Source organism: Mustela nivalis (assembly GCF_964662115.1).
Source record: "Mustela nivalis genome assembly, chromosome: 13".
Lineage (NCBI taxonomy): Eukaryota > Metazoa > Chordata > Mammalia > Carnivora > Mustelidae > Mustela > Mustela nivalis.
Genome location: NC_139032.1, coordinates 90260172 through 90281175, shown reverse-complemented (window position 1 = coordinate 90281175; position 21004 = coordinate 90260172). Strand labels below are relative to the sequence as shown.

The following is a 21004-nucleotide window of genomic DNA, read 5'->3' as shown; positions in this document are numbered from 1 at the left end:
CGTGGCCCCACTGGGCAGGGTGCCCAGCTTCTGGTGACAGAGAAATAGGCCCGAAGTTGCCTGTGTTCTGAGGAGGGGATCTGGGGAAGGGCAGGGCCCCCTGGCCTTGCACGGAGCCCATCCCCAGCCCCGTCCTGGGAACCTGAGACCTCCCAGGCAGGGCCAAATGGAGGGGTCCCAGCAGGCAAGCCCCGGAGCCATGGGCCTGGCGACTCTGACTCCCGGGCACAGGCCGGCCTGGCCCTTCCCTGCAGCTGCCCCTTGAGGGCATTCCAGGGAAATACCCAGGAGGCCAGGCCGCACCCCGCAGGCTTGCCTCAGCCACCTGCTGCCCGGGTCACCTTCCTCTGCAAGCAAGGGCCCCAAGTGCGCTCGGCCTGTCCTTTCTCAGATCCTTCTCCCCTCTCGAAGGAGGGCTGCTTTCCACCAAACACCCTGAGAGCTGGGTGCCCACCTGCCAAGGGTCTCTTAAACCGTGAGCTGGCCCGACGACTGGGGGTGACTGTGGGGGAAGCAGCTTCTCCAGGAATGCTGTAGGACCCCGTGGCCTAGCCCCGGAGGGTGGGGTATCTTGGCCCCTTCATTCGGCAAGTCTCTTTTGGCACCTGCTTTGTCGGGTTTGTGCAAGGTGCTGGGGGCATGGAGGGGACAGGGCACCCCATCCCCTGGGAATTCTGGGGGTGGGGCACAGAGGGAGGCGGGGCAGGGCTCCAGACCACCAGGCAGTCAGCTGCCCCCATGCATGGGGTCCCAGGTCCCCTGGTCTCTGCCTGGGGAGGAACGGATGCCATTTGGGGTTTTCGGCTGCCCTGCCCTTCCAGACAGGCTGCTCCATGGCGGCTGCCCCCGAGTCCTCCCCAGAGAAGACCTGACCGGCAGCTTCAGGCAGAGCACCACCGTGAGCCGGAACCCTCCAGAAGGCTCGGCTGGCATGGGGGGCCCAGAGGCCCCGCACCATTACCTGTGGGCAGCCAGGGACAGGGAGGGCAGTTTCTGGGAAGCCAGTGCGTGGGACGGTCCTGCCCGAGTGTCAGGGCACAGGCCACCCATCAGCCACACTGGGGGAGCACTGTTGGGGGTCATGCTGGGGACGTGGGGGCTGCGAGCCCTGCCCAGACCCAGCCCCGAGCGCCAGCGCCCACCAGACGCCATCAGGGGCAGCAGTCACTCCGAGTGCAGCTTTGGGGCCACAAACCACCCCTCACAGGCCTTGGCGTTTTCCAGCCTTGCTCTGCTCGTCAGCCTCAGTTTCCCTGCCTATAAGTGGGGATGGCGTGCCCGCCCCCTGAGCTGTGCGAGGGCAGGGGGCAGGAAGCGGGCTGGTGGGCGGTGGCAGGTACCGTTAACCCTCGGGGCTGGCCAGACTCTCCCTCCTTGTCCTCGGGGCTGGGCTCCGGCCCCTTCTGCTGCAGCAGGAAATCCCTCTGGTCACAGGGACCTCGGTGTGGGCCAAGCAGCAGGGGGCCGGTGGGGCAGGAGGCAGCGATGCCCAGCATGACCTGCTCGAGGGTCAGCTGGTCAATGGGGTGCTGCTGCTTGATCCTGCCCACAGGCCATGGGCACCAGGCCAAGAGCTCAGGAATAAAAATGCCTTTGTGTGAGGAAGGGCCTCAGACAAAGAGCAGAGCTGGGCTCTGGGCGTGCGAGAGGGGGCGAAATGGCACCCAAGCACCCAGTAACAAGGACCGTGCTCCCAGGAGCATCGGCGGGGCCGGGACACTGGTGAGCGGAGAAGGTGCTGGTCTTTCCCCCAGGCTAAGCTGGGTAGGTGGCTACCAGGGACCAGAGCCGGGGGTGAGCGGGCGGTAAGGGGGCTCTAGAGGGACGGGAGGATCCAAGCCAAAAGAATGCATTGAGGGGGTGGGGGGTGCTGAGTCCCCTGTGCGTCCAAGGGAGCCCAGTGAGGGTGAGCCCAGCTGGCTGCTGGCCACAGCTGGCTGGCACTCTCTTTCGGGCCTAGGGAGCTCTGGGGGCTTCTGGAACCCTCTAGAAGCTCCCGCCGGAGTGCTGTTTGGTCATGGATTCTCCAGCCCCAGGCCCAGTATTCAGCTCAAGTCCTGGGCAGGTCTCAGGAAAGGGGGGTCAGCAAACTCCTGCCATGTCCCCCGAGATGGGGAGCACACGCACTCAAAAGGAGGCAGGACCGGCGGCGTCCCCAGTCAAAGCTGGGAGCTGGGCTTCCCTCTGAGCCCGGCATGTCCCCGTGAAACACGGAGCTGGCCTCGCGGCCCCCCAGGGCTGATCCCTGGGCTGTCCAGCATGCGTGGGTCCGGGGTGGGCACTCACTCCCCCACCTGGCCCCCAGGGCGGCGGCCCCATGTGTGGAGAGAGGAGCCTCGGTCGGTCGTGTCCGGAGCTGGCCAGCGAGCCTTCAGACGCCACCGGAGGCAAGAGTCAGACGGGGCTGCCGCGTGGCCCGGACCTGCCCCTCCTAGACCTGCGTGCGCCCCGGAGAGGTGAGAACATGCGAGCGCGGCAGCCCCTCTAGCTGCCTCGTCCAGCACAGGAGAAGGGACGAAGGAAGACCGGTCCATCCACGCCGCGGACTGCGATCCAGCTAGGGAAGGAACGAACCCAGAGAGCGCGGAGGGAGAGCCACGCACCAAAGGGCCCGTCATGTGCGGTGTCCAGAGCTGGAGCGCCGCGGACCCAGAAAGCAGCCCGGTGCGGGGGGGCTGGGCGGGGAGACGGTGAAGATAGGGTTTCTCCTGAGCTGATGAAAATGTTCTAGAATTGATTGTGGTGATGCCTGTATTTATGAACACACTAAAAACCGTTGAATTGTAGACTTTAAATGAGAAATTGTATGGCATGCAAAGTACATCTCACTGATGCCGTTTCAACAAAAAAAAACTTTGCAGGCCCCCGCGCGGGCTGTCTCCTCGTCACCGCGGCGGCCGGGGGTGGGTGGCTGTGGGAGGCCAGATGGGCTGGGAGGGGGATGGCCTGGGCCCGGCTCCCATTTGAGGCAGGCGCTGTGGTGTTTGTTCAAGAGGCCCGGGCCCTGCTCCTGACCTGGCCAGAGGCCTCCTCCCAGCCTGCCCTTCTCAGATCCTTCCCAGAAGGATGTTTTTCCAGGGACCTGCTGAGCGAATGGCATTTGGATTCTGGCCTGGGAGCCTCGTGGGGAGGGACCCCACGTTCCCGCCCGCTTGGGAGTGGCCTGTTTCCTCCGGACACTCGGATCTGGCCAGAGCCCGGCTCTGCGTCTTCTCAGCCCCTCCGAGCCATGGGACCCCCGGGCTACCAGCCCCATGGGTTATCCTGGGTGTCAGAGAGGCTGCGTGCAAAGCCTGAGCCCCCAAGTGGGAAGCTTTTTATCACTAGGAGGGCCTAGGGAGGGACTTAGGCAAACCCGATGTGGCCCTCCCCGGGGACATCAGGTCCTGACTCAGCAGGAAAGGCCAGTGTGCAGAACTGGGGAGGTCCAGGGCCGGGTAGCCTCAGTCTGGGGGCTCAGAGAGCCCAGCCCAGCGGCCCATCTGGTCCCTCCCCTGGGTCCCCTTCTCCTCTCCCAGACCCCAGCCCCTAATTATAACCACACTTCCCACAGCTAGCCCCCACTTGGCCAAGCTCCACACCATCCGGATCTGCTTGGGGTGGGGGGTGGGAGTTTTCCCAGAAAAGGGCCTGTGAGTCACCAGCCAGCCCAGGAAGTGGCTGCCTCCTGTCCAGCCAGCTCACCACTGGGCCTCCATTTGGACCAAAGCGCAAGAGGCCATTCACGCATGACCTCAGAGTTGACCGAGAGCCTTCTGCACCCAGGCCTCAGAGAGCCTGGCTGTAGGCGAGCCTTCGAGGCAACAGTGGTGGGCCCTGGGGGGCGGGGAGGGCCTTCCCAGTGGGATCAGCTGGTGGGGAGCCCTGTGGTCAGAGCAGACAAAGCCCAGAAGGGAGGCCGGGAGGCTGAGCTAGACCACTTCCCAGTCTGAAAGGACAGAGCCACCAGAGCCTTGCTTTCCTGGCACTCAAGGCCCTCTATGCCTACCCTATAGCCAGACTTCCGCTGCACACACTGCACCCGCACTACCTCCGAGCGCTGGCCTCCCTCTCACCCCTACCCTAGCCAGGAATGTCCCCTCTGGCTGGAGGCAGCCTCACCCTGGCCCTCGCTCTGTCCTGTCTCTCTCTGCGTCCATGACCCTTTGGGATCTGAGAGCACAGATGGTTAGAGCCATTGTGGAGCTTTCAGTGTACCTGGGGGACACTAGGCAGGGGAGTCCAAGCGTTTTCCCCAGTAGACAGACTGACCTCCGCTTGCCTCACCAGCCCAGCTATACCCATGTCCTGGTCCTAGCTGCAGGCGGGGTGGGGACGGGGGTTGCACACCTCTTTCCGGTGCCCCAGAGCGTACCCACCCCTCCCCTGCTTTCCAGAGCCCCAGCCAAGGGGCGTGGGGGGCCCAGGGCAGGATTTTCTCCGTGGCACCTGTGCCTGTCTCTGCGGCCGCCCCACCCCCACCCAGAGAGGACAGTGACAGAAAGGATGTGGGGGGCTTTGCTCTCTGGGGTCAGGAAAACATGGCTCTACCCCCATCTTCCGGCGTGTGAGTCCTCCCAGACCCCCAACCGACGGCAAATTCCACCCTCCTCCTCCCTGCGGCCGAGCTGCCCTTCCCGATGGAGGCGATTTCTTCCGCTCAGTCCTCCCATGCTGGCCTCCAGAAAGACCCATTAAAGCTGCAGCCAAAGCCAGGCAGGTCGCAGGCCAGCTCTGGGACCTCCAGCTGTGCAAACACTCTGCGGGGCCTGGGGAGGAGACCGCCTGACCCCACTCCTGGCTGCTGGGGAGCGGCCAGGGGGTGGGATCAGCAGCCGGGGCCTCGGGCCCAGTCCTCCCTACACTGGTCTGGACTCCAGCCTGCCCCATCCTGGCCGGGGTTTGTCACCATGGTCGGGTTTAAGCCCTGGGCTGGGGAGACCCTCGGGCTGTGGGAGGTAGGGGAGACCCACAGCTCTGGGCCACCACGAGGGTGTGGAGGAACAGGGGGAGGGACAGGTTTGGAGGCATCCTTGGGGTCCAATGGGATCTTGGCCCAAGCAGGCCTGGAGACACAAACCCCCTAGTAGGGAGGCCAGACGTGGTGGGGCACGTAGCTCTGAGCTCGGTGTGGGACCCACGGCGGAGAGTGGACACGTCGCCCATGGCCATGGTCTTTGCGGCCTTCTGCAGTGGGGTCCTCCCTGGGGGAAGCGCTGGTGCACATGGGATTGTCTGTGTCTCAAGCAGGCACCGGGACCACAGTGGGCCCGAGGGGGTCTCCTCCAGGAGGGGTGGAATTCGAGCAGGGATGGATGGAGCTGAACGTGCCAGGATAGGTGGCTCCTGAGCCCCCAAGGGAGGGGACAGGGCAGCTGGGTGCAGGACTTGATGAACCCAGGGTTCAGGGGTAGGGTCCCCAGGAGGGGGTGGCCCAGGCGGCCGCTGGTGGAGTCCTCAGTCTACCAGGACGGGATGCGGCCATGGCCCGCCTGCCTGGACAGGCTCCTGGTGCGGGTGAGCTCACGGCCCGCAGACAGCTGTCAGGAGCTCTGTGGGGCGGCGTGGGGCATTGGTGTGAGTCTCAGTGCTTCACAGAGGCCATGGGTGAGAAAGGGGCACCGGGGCGGGGTGCCATCCGCCAGGTGACTAGAGTGCGTCTGCCCCCCTGGTCCTGAGATCTGCTGGGAGCAGGCGCAGCTGCTAAATGAAGGAGATGGTGGAGGAGGGGTCCTCCATCGGCCTGGCTGCAGGGCGATTGCTGGGTTGGGGTGATCAGGAGTCTTCCCGGAAGAGCTGGCCTCTGAGCCTGGACCCTGTGGTCAACTGTTCCGGGGGCTCCCTGGACAGGGTCGGAGCCGGGGCACGCCTGTGAGGACAGCAGACAGGTGCAGGGCTGGCCAAGCTGGGCGAGGCGGGGAGCCGGCGTTTCAGGGCAAGAAACTCCCCACCAGCTGAAAGGGAGAAAGGAGGGGGAGGCCCGGGCCTGCCCGGCCGCAGGCAATGCGGCCAGAGGACCGAGTGCGTGGGCTACTGGCCGGCCCTGCTCATTACGGCGGGGAGAGGCGTGGAGAGGGTCTGGTCCGAGCAGGGCTTCATGCTTTCAAAGGAGAAGATGCTGGGAACTCGGATTTATTGTCAGGCAAGATGTGTCGGAGCCTCCGTAAAACGGAGAGCAGGCCCAGCGGCGGGGCAGCCTGGCTCTGTGGGAGCCTGTGGGGGTGGGAGGGGCCGGCTTCCTCCCTTCCCGCCTCCCACCACCTGACCTGGCTGTGCTGCATTCAGGCCCCTTCAGTCCCCAGCAGGAGACCTCTCCACGGTGCTGCCTGTCCAGCTTCTGTGGCAGGTCCTTACGAGGTGACCCTCCCCCAGGGCTCGGAGCCCACGTGCAGGGCCATGAGGCCCAGCTCCCAGCCCAGAGCCCCGCGCCAGCACGCTGACCCAGCAGCGGGAGCATCCTGGCCTCGGACAGCCCTGTCACCTCCTGCGCCCTTACCCCTTCTACCGGTGAAGAAGCTTGGGAGATCGGCGAATGCTTGGGGAGGGCCTCATGTCCCCCAAATCTGGCGAAGGAGGACAGGGAAAAGCCAGATGTACACACTAGTGGGTGGAGAAGGGCTCAGGGAGGCTGTGAGCAGAGGGGCAGCAGCAGCTAGGACAAGACTTCACTTTTAGGGAGGCTGAGACCTCTTCTAGGTGGAGTAGTCCTAGAGGACTTTCTGGAGGAGGAGGAATTTCAGGAGCCCTTAGAGGCTAGACATCTCTCTGGGCCCTAGTTTTCTCCCCTATGAGATGGGAAAAGAAGCTTGTTCTATTTGCTGCATGGGCTTTTTATAGAAAGGAGCTGGTGAGCTCACGGCCACCCACCCCTCCCCCCTGTTACACCATGTGCAAAAGGGATCCCAGAGCCGTTGTGTCCCAGTGAACACAGGGACCCTGGAGGCCGAGCCCTGGACAGACTGAGGCTGGCTGGCACTGGGGATCCCCCTGGCCTGCCTCACCGAGGCCGGGAGCAGCCTCAGGGCCTTGCCACAGGCTCAGGAGGCTGAGCAGTAGGAGGGCCACACCCCCACCGGCCCCAGCTGGGAGAGCTGGGTCCCTGCTCGCTCCCGGCAAGGCGTCCGCAGAGCAAAGAGGAAGTGGGGCTGGTGCAATTCGGTCCTTCGTGTCTGCGATCTCACAAGCTTGTGCAATGAATGTGACCCGGAAAGCTGGCTGCCTGAGGCCGCACGCAACAAGCAAGCCCAGGGGTCACCCGGGAGGCAGCTTGCGCCCTGGGCGGCCACAGGTCACCCTCGCCCAGCTGGGGCCAGTGGGATCCCAGCTCCTTTGGCCCTTCTGGCTGCCGAGGCCCATGCCTGCCCCAGCTTCAGTGCCCCCTGCCGTGGGCTCCAAGGGCTGTTCTCCCCACTCATGTCCTCCCGCTGAGCAAGGCCAGTCTGTGTCCGGTTGCCCTTTGTGCCCTGACCCGCTCCCCCCCCAGCACAGAGCAGGAGCCTGGCCCTCCGGGGGAGCTGGTCTTAGAGCCATCCGGGGTTGGAGACCCAGCCCGAAGTCTGCAGCAAGACCCTTTCCACTTATGTACTCGGGGGTCATGGACGGATCCACCCACAGAGCCAGAGAGAGAGCCCTGGGACAAGGCAGGGCCACACACCAGCCCAGGGCCATGCCCGTGGCCAGGTGTGCCCTTAGGGCTCCTGTTGGAAAAGGGGAGCCGGGAGGGGGTCCAGCACGGCTCCGGGTGGAGCATATGTGGATGGAGCCAGGAGAGGTCAGGCCACAGGGGCCGTGACACAAAGGCTGGGGAGCTGAAGATGGGCCCAGTTCTGCCCAGGGGGCCCTCGGAGGAGGCCCAGGCTGCCCCAGATCCACCGCCAGTACCAGTAACACGTGGTGGGAGCCCAGTGCTCCTCCTACGGTGCCCAGTCGGCATGACCCTTCCCAGTCTTTGGCCTGGTACAGAGTCAAGATGGCTTGGGCACCCCCAGGTGTGATGGCCTCCCCAGAGGACAGCCCAAGCCAGCTTGGGTCTGGGCTTGGGAGGGGCCTCGAGAGACCTGGTTATCTAGGCTCCCCTGACAGGGTGCTGGATACAGAGCCCAGAGTCCCCAGCCCAGTCAGTTATCAGGGGGCCGCTGCCAGCGTGACCTCACCAGGCCCACATCGGGCCCGGGGGCGGGGGTGCCCGAGGCGTTCCCAGCCCGCCCGGTGCCGGCAGCCTCGCCCGGCTGGCCGGAGATAGCTGCCCCAAGCAGAGATAGGCTGGGAACCCTGCCACGGGGCCGGCTCCCAGCTGGGGCCGCCAGGAAGGGGTGTGGGCACTGGGAGGGGCTTCGCAGACTGTCTCCACGGAGCAAGACCACGGGGCTGAGCTTGCGCATCTGTTGGAGAGACCAGAAAAGGGAAGGGGGCTGCCGGGGGCCACCAGGGTATTTGAGCAGGCTCAGACTAGAGCTTGGTCTCTGGGTCCCTGCCCAGAGCGCCCTCCTCCCAGGACCCTGGCCTCTGCAGGAATTGGCTGGGTGCTGTCTCTCTACTCGGGAGGGAGCTGCAGGGCAGAGGGGACAGGCCCGCTCCCACGGCACCAGCCCCACACGCGGCTCCCGGCCACACAGCTCTGCTTGGCACGGCGGGCTCGAGCCAGTGCCCGAGGCAGTGCCTCCTCCGTGCCAGGCCCTGTGTGTGACTTGTGGCCGGGGAGGGGGAAGGCCACACCTGTGACACACCCACCTCGAGCCCTGGGGCCTGGCCTGGGCTTCGAGAAAGCAGAGTGGGGCCCGCCCCCCAGGGGATCCCAGAAAGCCCCTCTTCCCACGGGGACGCCGGGCCCAGCTTCCCGCCAGCATCCCTCCTGCCCTCATGACAGCAGAGTGAGTGCCAGGCTGCGGCAGAACCCCCAGTCCCAGCTCAGGCCCTACCGTGTTCCCGGCCGCTCTGTCTCCAGGGCACTTCTCCCAAGGCGAGGAGAGGGAGGGGGCACCTGGGGCTCGGTTCCCCCGTGTCCCCACAAAGGCCTCGTCCCGCCAGTGGGTAGGGATATGAAGGAAGGGTCTGGGTCTGCATCAGCCCACTCCCACATCTCAGACTCCCCGCGCCCCGGGCCTGGGACTCTGCCCAAGAGCCCCGTCAGATACCTCGGTGGGCACCCCCGGCCACAGGGGAGTGGGCAGGCTGTGCTGCTCTGGCACTGACCCCTCACATTCGGGACCCACATACTGTTCGTCTCCTGGGAGCCGCTGTCAGGTAGGGCCCATGGGAAGGGGACCCTGGAGGCTAAGGGGAGATGGCGGGTTCTGCCCGGGCATGTCCAGGAGGCTTCGCCAGCACAGGTGTGATCAGAGCTGCGGAGAAGCAGCAGGTGTGGGTGGCTGAGTGGGCGCTGGGGGCTCCCAGGACCTTCCAGCCCCAGGCCCAGCCTCCCTGCCTCTTCCTGCTCCTCCCCGGTGGAAGGGCAGGTGACCTGCTGCCCTTGGCTTCCTGTTCCCAGAAATGGCCACCGCAGGTGGGGCTGGTGACAAGGGCCTTCCTTCCTCCATCACAGATGGCGAAGGAACAGTGGGGACTGGAGATAAACAAGCCGAGGCCCCTCCCTGTGGGGAAGCGGCCGGGCCAGGGTCTCCCAGGTGGGCTCAGTGGAGGAGGGGGTCAGCCCTGCGGCCAGAAGCCCTCGGGAGGCCAGCCACCTCTGCACACCAGGACCAGGGCCTTGGGCTGCGGCCCACACTGAACCGGGCAGGGCTGCCCTGTGTGATTGTGCAGGTTGGGCACTGCTCACGGACTGCAGATTGTTGGTGCCACTGTCCTGCCTGCATAAGGTGTCTTTCTACAGAGCTTTCTAGAGCAGCTCCAGCCCGGCACAGCACTCTGCATCCTCTGCTGGCCTGCGCCTGCTCCCCTGCAGCTCTCCCTACATGGCTCCTGGGGCCTCTCCTGCACCCACCCACCATGGCTCTCAGCCAGGGTCTCCCTTTCTGGGGGAGTAGGTCGTGCTGGCTTTGTGCCCACTGAGACATCTCTCCCCCTCCCCCGAGACTGCAGTGCTGAGTGAGCCTCTGGGCAGGGCCTGAAGACAGTCCCTGCTCTAGGTCCCGGAGGCCCCCTGCCGCTGTCCTGTGGGGAGCAGAGCCCAGACTTTCTGTACAGGGGTCTGAGCATCCTCACGCCCGAACCTGGGAGGTGCCTACCCAGCCACAGGTGTAAGGCCTGCCCGTCCCTCAGGGATAGCTCTGTTCGGCTGCCACGCCAGGCCATCCTGGCCTTCGGGAGATGGGACACGGACCACTTCTTCCTGGGAGCCCCCTGGGGTTCCTGGCCAGAGCCCGTGTCTCCCCCAGTTTCGTGGGACTCTTGAGGGGCCTCTGTGGGGCCTAGCCGGGCTCTCGGGACATTTGAGGCTCGGGGAACATGGGAGGCCCTTGGCCAGGGTCCTGCTGTGAGGCAACCACGCTCGCTGACCCTGCTGGGCCCTCTGGCCTGCCCAACCCGCACTCCCAGGCAGCTCAGAGAGCGGGCGCTTGCCCGGGCAGGGCCCCTGCACCCAGCAGCTCCGAGGACAGCACTCCCTTCCCCCTGCTGGCTTATGCCCCCTCAGGGGTCAGCATTCAAGGAGCTGCCCACCCACACGTCTCACCCACCTGGCTCTGGGCCCCTCTCCCTTGCTCACTCCTTGTCTCCAGCGTCCCAGCGATGCATATAGGACCCAGCACCACTCACAGGACACAGACACAGGCCTTGGTGCCCCCCGGCCCCGAGACACCACCCTGTCCTCCTCTCGTGCTGGGGGGCAGGGGGTTCTCCAGGGGCTCTGGGGCCTCTCAGGCCTGCACACCTGGCCCCAGGGGCCAGCACAGCTCAGACTTCAGTGACCGGGACCAGGAAGGAAACGCTCTGGCGATGGGGCAGCCCCTCGCTGGCCAGTGGGCCACGCTGCCTGGTTCAGCCTCCTGGTGGAACAGGCACCGAGCGCCTGCTGAATGCCGCTGGGGGGTACTTAAGGGGTGCAGGGGGGACTGGGGGAGCTGCAGCCAGGGGCCAGGTCTGGAGGGGCCGGAGATGGCCGCGGTGTCTCCAGGACAGCTCCAGGAAGGGCCAGGGCTGGGGCTGACCTCCTCCTCCGGGCACAAGGAGGTGGGGGCTTGCTGGGACCCACAGCCCGGCCACCTGCCACACCAGCCTCCTCGAATCGGGAGTTTCTCACGCTTGAAGCTGGCATGGGGGAGCGGGCCAGGCCGGGACTTGTCCTCCTGATCCCAGGAAGGTGGGCGAGGCTTTCCTCTGGGCCCAAGGGCAGGGGCCTATGCAAGTCCAGACGCGGCCTGGGGCGGGCGGAGGGTGGCCGGCTTGCAACACCGGCTGAGCAGCTGCCCCAGCCCGCCCTGACACCCCCACCCCCACGAGCCAGGGGAGGAGGCAGATGGGGGAGAAGTTCCCATCCTTCTGAGATCGGATGCAGGGACACCGGCCAAGGCCCTGACCCTCTCCGGGCCTCAGTTTCTCCCCTTTGAGACCGAGGCTCTTCGGAGTGGTTTGGGCACCTCCGTGGAGTGATGTAGGCCCCTGACTTGGCACCTCGACAGAGCCTGTGCTGGGCTCACCCTGCAGACCTCAGAGCTCCCCTCCGGAGAGTGGGGTGCTATGGTCGTCGCCCATGCTGTGGGGACACTCCAGGAAAAAAACCATGTGTGTAAGGTCTTCACCCTCCTGGCACTCCTGGCTGTGCCTCTGGAGCAGGAAGCACATCCTAAGGGCCCCTTTCTGATGGGCTGGGAATGGGGGGCAGAGGCGGGTAGCCCCCGATTCCTGGGCCTCATCCAACCCCAGACTGAGACGTGAGATGCATCTGGCCAGAGCTGGTGGCGTTGGCCCTGCCCCACTCACCAGCCAGTCCTCCCGAAGCTGCCGACCCTCCTGGTGAGGGACCAAGATCCCCAAGCAAATCCATTGCACTTGAGGTCAGGACGGCCCACGGGTCTCGGTGCATCCCACTGGGTCCTGAGGGGTGGGGTCCGTGGTGTTAAAGACCTACAGGCCCCTCTCTGGGCACCCCCACTGCAGCTCCTGTGAGCCCCTGGCTGTCAGACTTGCTGCGGGGGGACACGGGGCAGGCTGGAGGATGCAGTAGACAGACCCTCCCTGCTCTGGTGTCACACGCGGAAACAGTGCCGGTCCCGGGCGAGGTCTGGGAGACAGGCTGAGCCCCCCTGGGGAAGTACTTGGCCATTCTGGCCTTGGTGCTCAGGCGCCCATCTCGTCTGCCCCCTTTGCTGGGCAGGAAGGCGGGCACCAGGGTGCAGGGCTCTGGGCAAGGGACCCCACAGAAGCTGCTTCTGCTGCAGTCTTGGGCTGCCATCAGAGGCTGGGGAGGGCAAGGCGTGGGTCCCCTGGGAGGCAGCCCCTCGACACCCCAGTGCTCCCCAGCAACTCCCCAGGCAGGCGTGGGAATGTGACCGGCGGGGGCAGGTCTCTCCCCCGGGAATGAGCAGCTGGGCGCCAGCCAAGGACACTCAGATCCAAAGAGGAAGCAAAGCGTCTCGCGGCAGTTCGACGAGAGCCGCTGGGGGCACAGACGGACCCCGGCCAGCCCCGACCCCAGGCAGCCCCGACCCGGCCACAGACCGACCCCAGCCAGCCCTGACCCCGGCCACAGACCGACCCCAGCCAGCCCTGACCCCAGGCACAGATTGAGCTGCCACCCCAGGAACAGACTGAGCTTTGACCATAACCGTGGACTGATTCCTGGTCCCGATTACAATTTGACTCATCATCCCTGTCACAGACTGAGCCCCGACCTCGGCCTGAGCAGAGCCCTGATCCAAGTCATGGACTGATCCCTAATCCCAGCTGTAGACTGAGCCTGGCTCCCAGCAGACTGGTTCCTATTCCCGGGTACAAATGGACTCTGGCTCCAAGCAGAGCTCCAGCCCCAGGTCTGCAGACCTCAGGCTGCTTTGATGGCCCCGTCCCTGGCTCTTGGTCTTCTCACAGATGGAGACCTCCCTGGGCCGCGTCAGCAGAGGCCCAGCCCCAGCACCTGGAAGGTGACTGTCCAGTCTGCTGGGTGTTGTGTTCCCTCCTGGTCCTGCATTTTAAAAAGGGGACTCAGGCCAGCTAAAGCGGGGCGCAGAGGGGAGACCAGAGGGCAGGGGCTGGGTGCAGAGGGAGCCAGGGCTGGCCTGTGCGCAGGTGGGAGACTGGGTCACCCTGGTGGGACCCACTGTTTGCTGAGCACTCCGTGTGGGTCAGCACGTCCCTCCACATGCGATCTTCCCCGCCAGCCCTGAAAGGTGGTGAGTGCCTGCCCCACTTTGTGGAAGAGGAACCTGGGTCAGTGACAGGGTCAGTGCTATGCAATTGTCACGTGGCCCCACTCGGTGTGACCCGAAGCCGGGCCGGTCAGCCGCTTACCGCGTGGAGCAGGGGCTGCTGGGGAGGCTGGGGTGCCTTTGGGGGAGGGAGGAGCAGCCAGACACCCCTCTCTGGGAAGTCCCAGTCCCAGCGGGATGGGGGCGGGGGTTCAGCCTGGGCTCTCAGGTCCCTGCCGCCAGGAGCTCCAGCTCCCTGGGCCTCCCAGGGTCCAGGCTGGGAATCCTGTGCTTGGGCTGGGCGGGGGCGGGGGGGGGGGGCAGCTGCTTATTTGCCGCTCTAATCTCTGTGCCTTATCTCTGCCTATTTGCCCATCGAGAGTTCAAACACGGCAGAGGTCACAGGGGGTGTGGGGAGGGGCTGACAATGTTTGCTCGGCTTCTCCCAGCGGCGTGACAAATAGCAAGGAGCGTCTTGGCTTGGAGGGATGTCCCGCGGGCACCAGATGCCAGGTGGTGAGCCTGCGGTGTTGACACTGCCCCGCTCCGAGGCTGGCTTCCGATAGCGTCCGCCAGGGCGCGGCTAGAGGGGCCGTTCTCCTAGCGAGGCACTGAGGAATGGCTGCAGCGCGCGCCGCCCCAGCCCACACCTGCCTGCTGGGAAAGTCCACCCCCGGCCCTGGCCCCTGCCCCGGGCCGCCGCCAGCAATGCCCCCGGAGGAGGCCGGGCCCAGCCAAGGCTCCCAGCTCTTCCAAAGGAGGCGGCGCGCGCTGGGGGCGACCGTGCTGGGATGTTCCGGGAGCCCACGTGGAACTTGTGCGGCTTGTTTCCCAGCCGCTGAATGGGTCCCTGGGGCCCCGCACCCCAGAGGTGTAGGGAGACAGCCCAGCGGGCCCTTGTCCGTCTCCCTCCCCAAGGCTGCCCCGGGCCCCTCGTCCCCTCAAGTGAGTGGGGCTCAGTCCGCCCTGCCCTGAGGTGTGCTTGGCGGGCCGCACCCAGCCACGCCCCGACTACTTTTCCTTCTGGGTTTATTGGAGTCTAATCACCATCACTTGGTTTACGTGGCCTCTGGGTCGCTTCAACCTTCCCTGGGCCCCCAGCGAGGGGTGTCTGCCTGCCGCTCCTGGAGGCCGAGGGGGCCCAGCACACAGGCTCTAGCCCCAAGGGAGCCGCCCGCAAGCCTCCCCGAGCTCATGACCTCAGGGGCCACTGGACCCACACAGGGCATCCGCTGGGCCAGTGGGCACCGTGTGGAGCCCGGGCCAGGCTCCCAGATCTGGGCAGGCAGGCCCGCCCCAGGTGAGGGAGCCCATGTGGCCAGCATGGGCTCGGGCAGCTCAGGACCTGGGCTGCAGCGAGCCCGGATTGGGCCCGGGCACTTGGCCTTCCAGGGCGCCGACCTCCATAAAAGACAATAACAGTGAAGGTAGGACTCTGTGGCTGCATTGGTCTAAAGACAAATATATTAATATTATATGTGAAAGCACTTTCTTGTTCTAAAAGCTTCATATTTTTCCTCCTGACTTTATTTTAAAGACTTGGCGAGGAGACGCTGGGAGTCCGTCTCACCACCCCGAGATCGCGACCTGAGCTGGAGTCGGGAGTCAGACACCGAACCGCCCGGCCATCCAGGCGCCCCCTCCCGATTTTATTTTTTGTTTATTTATTTTTTGGATTTTACTTTTTTATTTGACAGAGAAAGAGAAGAGAGAGAGAGAGTGCAAGCAGGTGGGCACAGCGGAGGGAGAGGGAGAAGCAGGCTCCCCGCCGAGCAGGGAACCCAACGCCCGCTCGATCCCAGCACCCCGAAATCATGACTTGAGCCGAAGGCAGACTCTTCACTGACAGAGCCCCCCCAGGCGCCCCTCTCCTCTCCTGATTACCCTGAGCCCCTGAAAGTCTCTTGGGCCCTAGTCCCTGGGCGTGATGAAGGAGTCTGCCCTGGGGACTTGGAGGCCCCATGGAGGGGTCTGACCAGGGCTGGGGGTCAGGGAAGCCGCTTAGAAGATGTGACACCAGAGCCCGGACCCAGACTGGGGAGGAGCCAGCTAGGGACCGGGGAGGGGGGAGGGGGGCTCCTAGAGTTGGGCAGAGCCTGGAGGGGGCAGCCTCCAGGTAAGGAGGTTGAGGTGGGGCCTGTGGGAGGAGCAGCACGGGGGGGGGGGGGGGGGGGGGGCGCTGGGGCTGGGTGGGCGCTGTGTGATGACTCGGGGGTCCAGGGGGCTTAAGCAGGAGGCTACTGGGCCCGTGAGGGAGGCTGTGAGGTGAGGGTGAGAGGCTGACGTCACAGCCTGATGTGTGTGTGGGGTGGGGAGACGCAGGGGTCCCAGCAGGAATAGGGGTGAGCAGGAGGCTGACTCTGCCCCAGGCCTTGGCTTCCCCACCTGCACGAGGAAACGTCCGGCTAGATGGGCTCCAGGGAGGCTCCTGGTGGCCAGTGGAAGGACCTATGGCCCTGGGGGGAAAGGTGGAAGTTTTCAGGCTGAGGGGTCTTCACCCAGCATTCCGGGAGGAAGATGGGGGGGTGGGGGCAGGGCGGCTCCCCACTGAGGCTTCCCAGACACAGAGCTCTGCCGCCTCCTGCCCTCCCTCCTGGGGCTGGCTTGGCTGGATCTCCCCCTCCACCAAGAAGCGCCTCCCCTCCCCCGTCCGGATCCCTTGGCCAAACCGCCATCAATCAAGCTGGCAACACCTGCCTCTCTCCGCGTTCCCACGTTCCGCTGCCTGCCCCGCCTCCCACTGGACTCAGGGGAGCACAGGCACACAGCAGCCCCTCGAGGACCCCGAGGCAGGGCTGCCCGGGCCTGGAGGCGGTAGCTCTCTGTCCTGCTAACCCCGGGAAGAGCCCCCAACCAGAATACTTCCCAGGAGGAGCCTGGCCCTGCAGACCCTGGGCTGGACTTGCCATCAGGTCTGACAGATGAGAAAACTAGGGCACAGACCTCCCAGACTTGCCTCCCCTCGGCTTTGTGCCTGCAGAGGAGAGGAACACAGGTGAGCAAGGGCCAGACACCCCAGATAGATGGGGACACTATCGGGCCACTGACAAGTGCTTGGGGAGCTGGACGGGCAGGGAGGGGCTGTGCTGGTGCAAGGCCGTCTGTTCCAGGGTTCCCTGCATCCTGTTGGGGGGACCCTAGCCCAGGCACTGCCCTAACCAGCTTCCAACCCTGTACCTCAGTTTCCTGGGCAGTACCAGGACCTGTGGCATCCCTGACTCTAAGCACAGATTGGACGACCAGGAGGAGACCGGCCCCCGGGATGAGACCTCGGAAGCTTTCCAGCAGCTTCTTTCTGGGTAAACAAAGGGCCTGCTGACCATATGCTGCTGCTCTGATTTGTTTGGGCTGGGACAGCGGGGACTGGCGTGCCCCACCCGCCCACCTGCACACATCACAAGCTCTCCTGAGCCTGTGGAGGCCTCCCTACTCAGGGCTCCCACACCCCCAGACTCCCCCCAGCCTCCCTGGCTGCCTGGGGGGTGGGACCCACACCACATTGTTAGCGGGGGCGAGGCTCAGCTAAGTCTAGCGGATAAGGCGGCCCCGCTCTAGCCCTGGAGAGAGGAGGGCAAGTGTTGGCTCCCTGAAGCGTGGCCTCCTCCCCAGGGCCCCCAACGTATGCCCCTCCCCCAGGGACGGAGCCCCAGGTCACAGCACAGTGGCGTCCCCACCTGCTTTGCCCCGCCCCTCCTGAGCCCTGTTCCCCTGCCCTGCTCCTCCCTGGCTGGGCGGGTTCCTCTGCTCCCCTACCCCAGCACGGAGGAGGGGGAAGGTCCTGTGCTCTATCCCTATTGGGAAACCACTTGGTGGGGTCTGAGACTCCTACCTGGCAGGTACACCCCCAGTCCTTGTCTCCAGGCGCCACTCCTCCCAGTCTTCCCCCAGCCCCCCCACCCCGGGTGATTTGTTAAAGACTATGGGACGGGAAAACATCTCCGTGAGGCCTGGGAGCACCCCCCACACTTTAGAGCAGCTCTTGGGGCTCAGCCCCCGGTTCAGAGGAAGCAGTCCCCAGTCTCTTACCGCAGAGCCCTCCCCTATCCCACCCCTGCACCTGCCCGCAGGGTCTGTTCCCAAGCTCCTGACGCCACCTGCCGGGCGAAGTCTGTGTTGCTGGGGCTGCGGCCCCGGAAGGCTTCAGGAATGGAGGGCGCTCGGGAAAGGAGCGGGTTGGGGGAGGGGGAATGGGGGGATTTAGGAAGTGGGGGGGCTGAGGCAGGGAGATGCTCAGGTGAGGTGGGTGCTCAGGAGGGGCGGGGCCTAGAGGGGATGGATCAGAGGAGTCCTGTGAGAGCTTACGTACACACACACACACACAGCCAGCTCTTCCTGGCCTAGTCCTGCCCCCCCATCCCCTACTCCCCCACCACCAACCCCCTGACTCCTGGCGGTGGGCAGCTCAGACTCAGCCGCCCAATCCCAGAGGGCCTCCAAGGATTGCCCTGGGGGTGGAAGCCACGTGGGGTATGGAGACCCCAAGGTCTGGGTGAGGGCAGAGCCTGGCGAGACTGGGACCCCTCACTCTGGCAGTCTGAGGTGGGGATGGGGAACCCCGGATCCCACATCCGGCTGCCCACCTCCGGGTGGGAAAAAGGGAAGAAGGGAAAACTCCTTGAAAGACACAAATGACGCGGACAGGCGCAGAAGCCCACCCAACCAGAACCCAGCTGCGTCTGTTACAAAGACTCATATATAACTTAAAACCTTGCCTGGTCCAGAGACTTCCCTGGTGAATGCAACCACACGCTCACGGGAGAAATACCAATTCCACGGAGACTCTAAAAGAAAATTAAATATCACGAGGCCACAATATCCCAAGACCAAAACCAGATAAGATATCCTAAGAAGAGAAAATTAGGGACCAACATCCCTCATATACATGGACCCAGACATCTTCTAACAAAACAGGGAATCTAATCTAACAAGGTACAGAAGGGCTTCTACACCTTGACCAGGGAGTTTCCCCAGGGAAGGCAAGGCTGGTTCAACATCCTCAAACCAATCCGTGTAAACCACCATGCTACGACCTCACCAAGAAAACCCATATGATGTTCTCACCGGGTGGGGAAAAGCATTTGACAAAATCCAGCACCATGGACTCTTAGCAAACTAGGAAGGGAAGGGAACTCACTAACATGCCGAGAGCTTCTGTACAAAACTGATGGCTTGAGTCTCGTTCGTGGTGAGAAGCTGCAGCCCCCGAGGCCAGGAGAAAGGTGGGGACGTCAGCTTTCCCCACCACGGTGAGAACAGGGATAGGAGACGTGAGCTTACGGGTGGATCTTCCTAAAATCACGACAGCAGCTTATTAAACAAGACGGTCCAGCAGCCAGTTTAGAAAAAGGAGTTACATTTCTATTGGCTAATAACAAAACACTGGAAAGTGACCTCTGAAAAACTTTACAATAACATCAAGACATCACATGCATAGGAACCAAAATACTGAAGAAAACAAGCACAGAGGACTTTTGAACAAGAAACTTGGCTGAAAGAAACCACGAAAGGCCTGAGATCTCAGCGAGATTAGAAAACCCAGTGTTTCTAAGAGATTGATTCTCTCTGAAATAATGGGTGGACTCACTGCAAATTCTATCAAAATCTCATCAGGCTTTTAAAGTTTTCGAAGAGCGACGTCTGGGTGGCTCAGTTGGTTGAGCGGCTGACTCTTGGTTTCGGCTCCGGTCGGGGTGTTGGCGCCCCAACATCGGGCCCCACTTCAGACACCACGTGCCATGGGGAGTCAGCTTGGGATTCTCTTGCTCCCTCTGTCCCTCTTTCTCTCTCTGAAATAAATAAATTAATTAAAAACAAAGTTTTCGATTAGATGATTCTAACTGTAATTGGGGTTGCCGAGGATTTAGAGCAGCTGAGAGAATTCTGAAAAAGTAGGTGAGGTCCAAGGACCTACACCATAAAGACCACCAAGCAAAGGCTGTCTAGACAGCACGGCGCTGGTGGAGGACAGATGAAGGGGTTCATGAAGACAGAGTGAGGACTCCGGGAACAGACTCACAAGCACGTGGCCGTCTGATTTTCAAGAAGCCGTGTCAACTCAGTGGGGAAAGAAAATCTTTTTAACAAACGGTGCTAGAACCACTGGATATCCACACAGAAAAAAATTGGGCCTCAACTCTCAGTTCCCTCCTTGCCCCAAAACGAAATTGGAGTAGATCATATGTCTCAACATGAAACCCAGAACCTTCAAGAAAAAAAAGCATAAGAGAAAATCTTCTCAAGCTTAGGGTAGGTGAAGATCTCTTTCAGGTCACAAAAGCACCAGCCATACAAGAAAAATCAATAAGTTGGTTCTCATCAAAGTAAAAATTTTGTACTCCTCAAAAGATACCACTAACAAAGTGAATAGGACATCTGAAAGCTGGGGGGAAATTCACAGCACAGTCTTTGACAAAGGATTTGTGTTGGAAGATGTAAAGAGAGCCAATGAACAAAATACAGACAACCCAAATTTTTTAAGCAGACAAAATATTGGAATCAGCATTTCACAAGGAGATGCACACATGGCCAGTAACTCACAGAAAGGTGCCCAGCACCTAGAGAAGTCAGGGTAATGCACAGGAAAATCACAGCGAGACACTAGTACGGACCCCTGGAAGGGCTGACTCCAGGCTGACAGCGCCGACTAGTGGTAAGGACCTGCCGCATGGGCAGCGCGAGGATTTTGCCAGCGCGAGGATTTTGCCAGTGGGAGCTAAGACAATCCAACCACTCAGACTCTGTGGGAGAAGTTTCCCGAGTTACGTGTGCATTTGCCCTAAACCCCAGCCATTCAGCGATCGGGTATGCATCCTAAAGAAATGAAAACATGTGTCTCTATCATCTGTTTCCGGGTAACAAATCGCCACCAGCTTGGCGGCTTAGTGGGATCCCACTGGTCTGCTAGAGGATCTGTAGGTCACACGTCCCATCTGGGCTGGTTCTCAGGAGGCTGAAATGAAGGGCGAGGTCAGGCTCTGCAGAGGCTCAGGGCAGAACTGGCTCCCACGTTCATCCAGGTTGTTGACCAAATCCAGTGCTTGCTTTGCAGGACCCATTTCCTTGCTGGTTGTCTCTGTGCCTATGGGCTACCCTTACTCCTTGGCAGATGCACCCCTATATTTAAAGCTGGTGACAGAGTCACTCCCTACCTCTACCAAAGAAAACCTGCTTTTAGCAAAATTGTGTGATTAGATTATTCTCACCCAGATGATCTCCTTTGGCCCCGTGCGGCAACCTGGGGTAGGAGTAGCATCTGGTGGCATTCACAGGTCCCACCACGCTTGACACAGAGGGGACACAAGGGCCAGATCATCAGGGCCAGTCCTAGAATCGGCCTACCACGGTCACCAAAAACCTTGTACTAGAACATTCCAGGAAGCCTCGTTCAGAAGAGCTGGAACTCGGAAACCCATGGAGCGCAGGCGGGCGGCTGGGCAGCTCGGTGTAAGGACTGTGTGGGTCCGGGGCTACACTGAGAGCTAAAAGGACCTGCAGGTGCACCGAGAACAGTGCAGGGGTAGGACTGTTCCCCACAGGAGGACAGGCAGCAGTTCTGCACCCACGACGCCGCGACCCGGAGCAAGTAGGTAAGCGGCCGGTGGACGCAGGAGGCGGGCTGGTCTCTGTTGGAGCAGGACTGACAGCACAGCGGGGAGGTGCTGGCGTGCCCCACGTGGGGAAAGGTTGGCACAGGGTGCTCACAGGTGTTAGACCCCTATAAATGT

General features: G+C 62.9%; 1 long non-coding RNA gene across 2 annotated transcripts; it reads left to right on the top strand.

Moving 5' to 3' along the window:
- The first annotated feature begins 1425 nt into the window (after positions 1–1425).
- LOC309846726 lies at positions 1426–2786 on the top strand. Of its 2 annotated transcripts, none has more exons than XR_014302099.1 (2): positions 1426–1722; positions 2306–2786. It is a non-coding gene; the product is annotated as an uncharacterized lncRNA (long non-coding RNA). The 2 variants fall into 2 exon arrangements; XR_014302100.1 differs by having other exon boundaries at positions 1426–1735.
- Positions 2787–21004: the final 18218 nt, after the last annotated feature.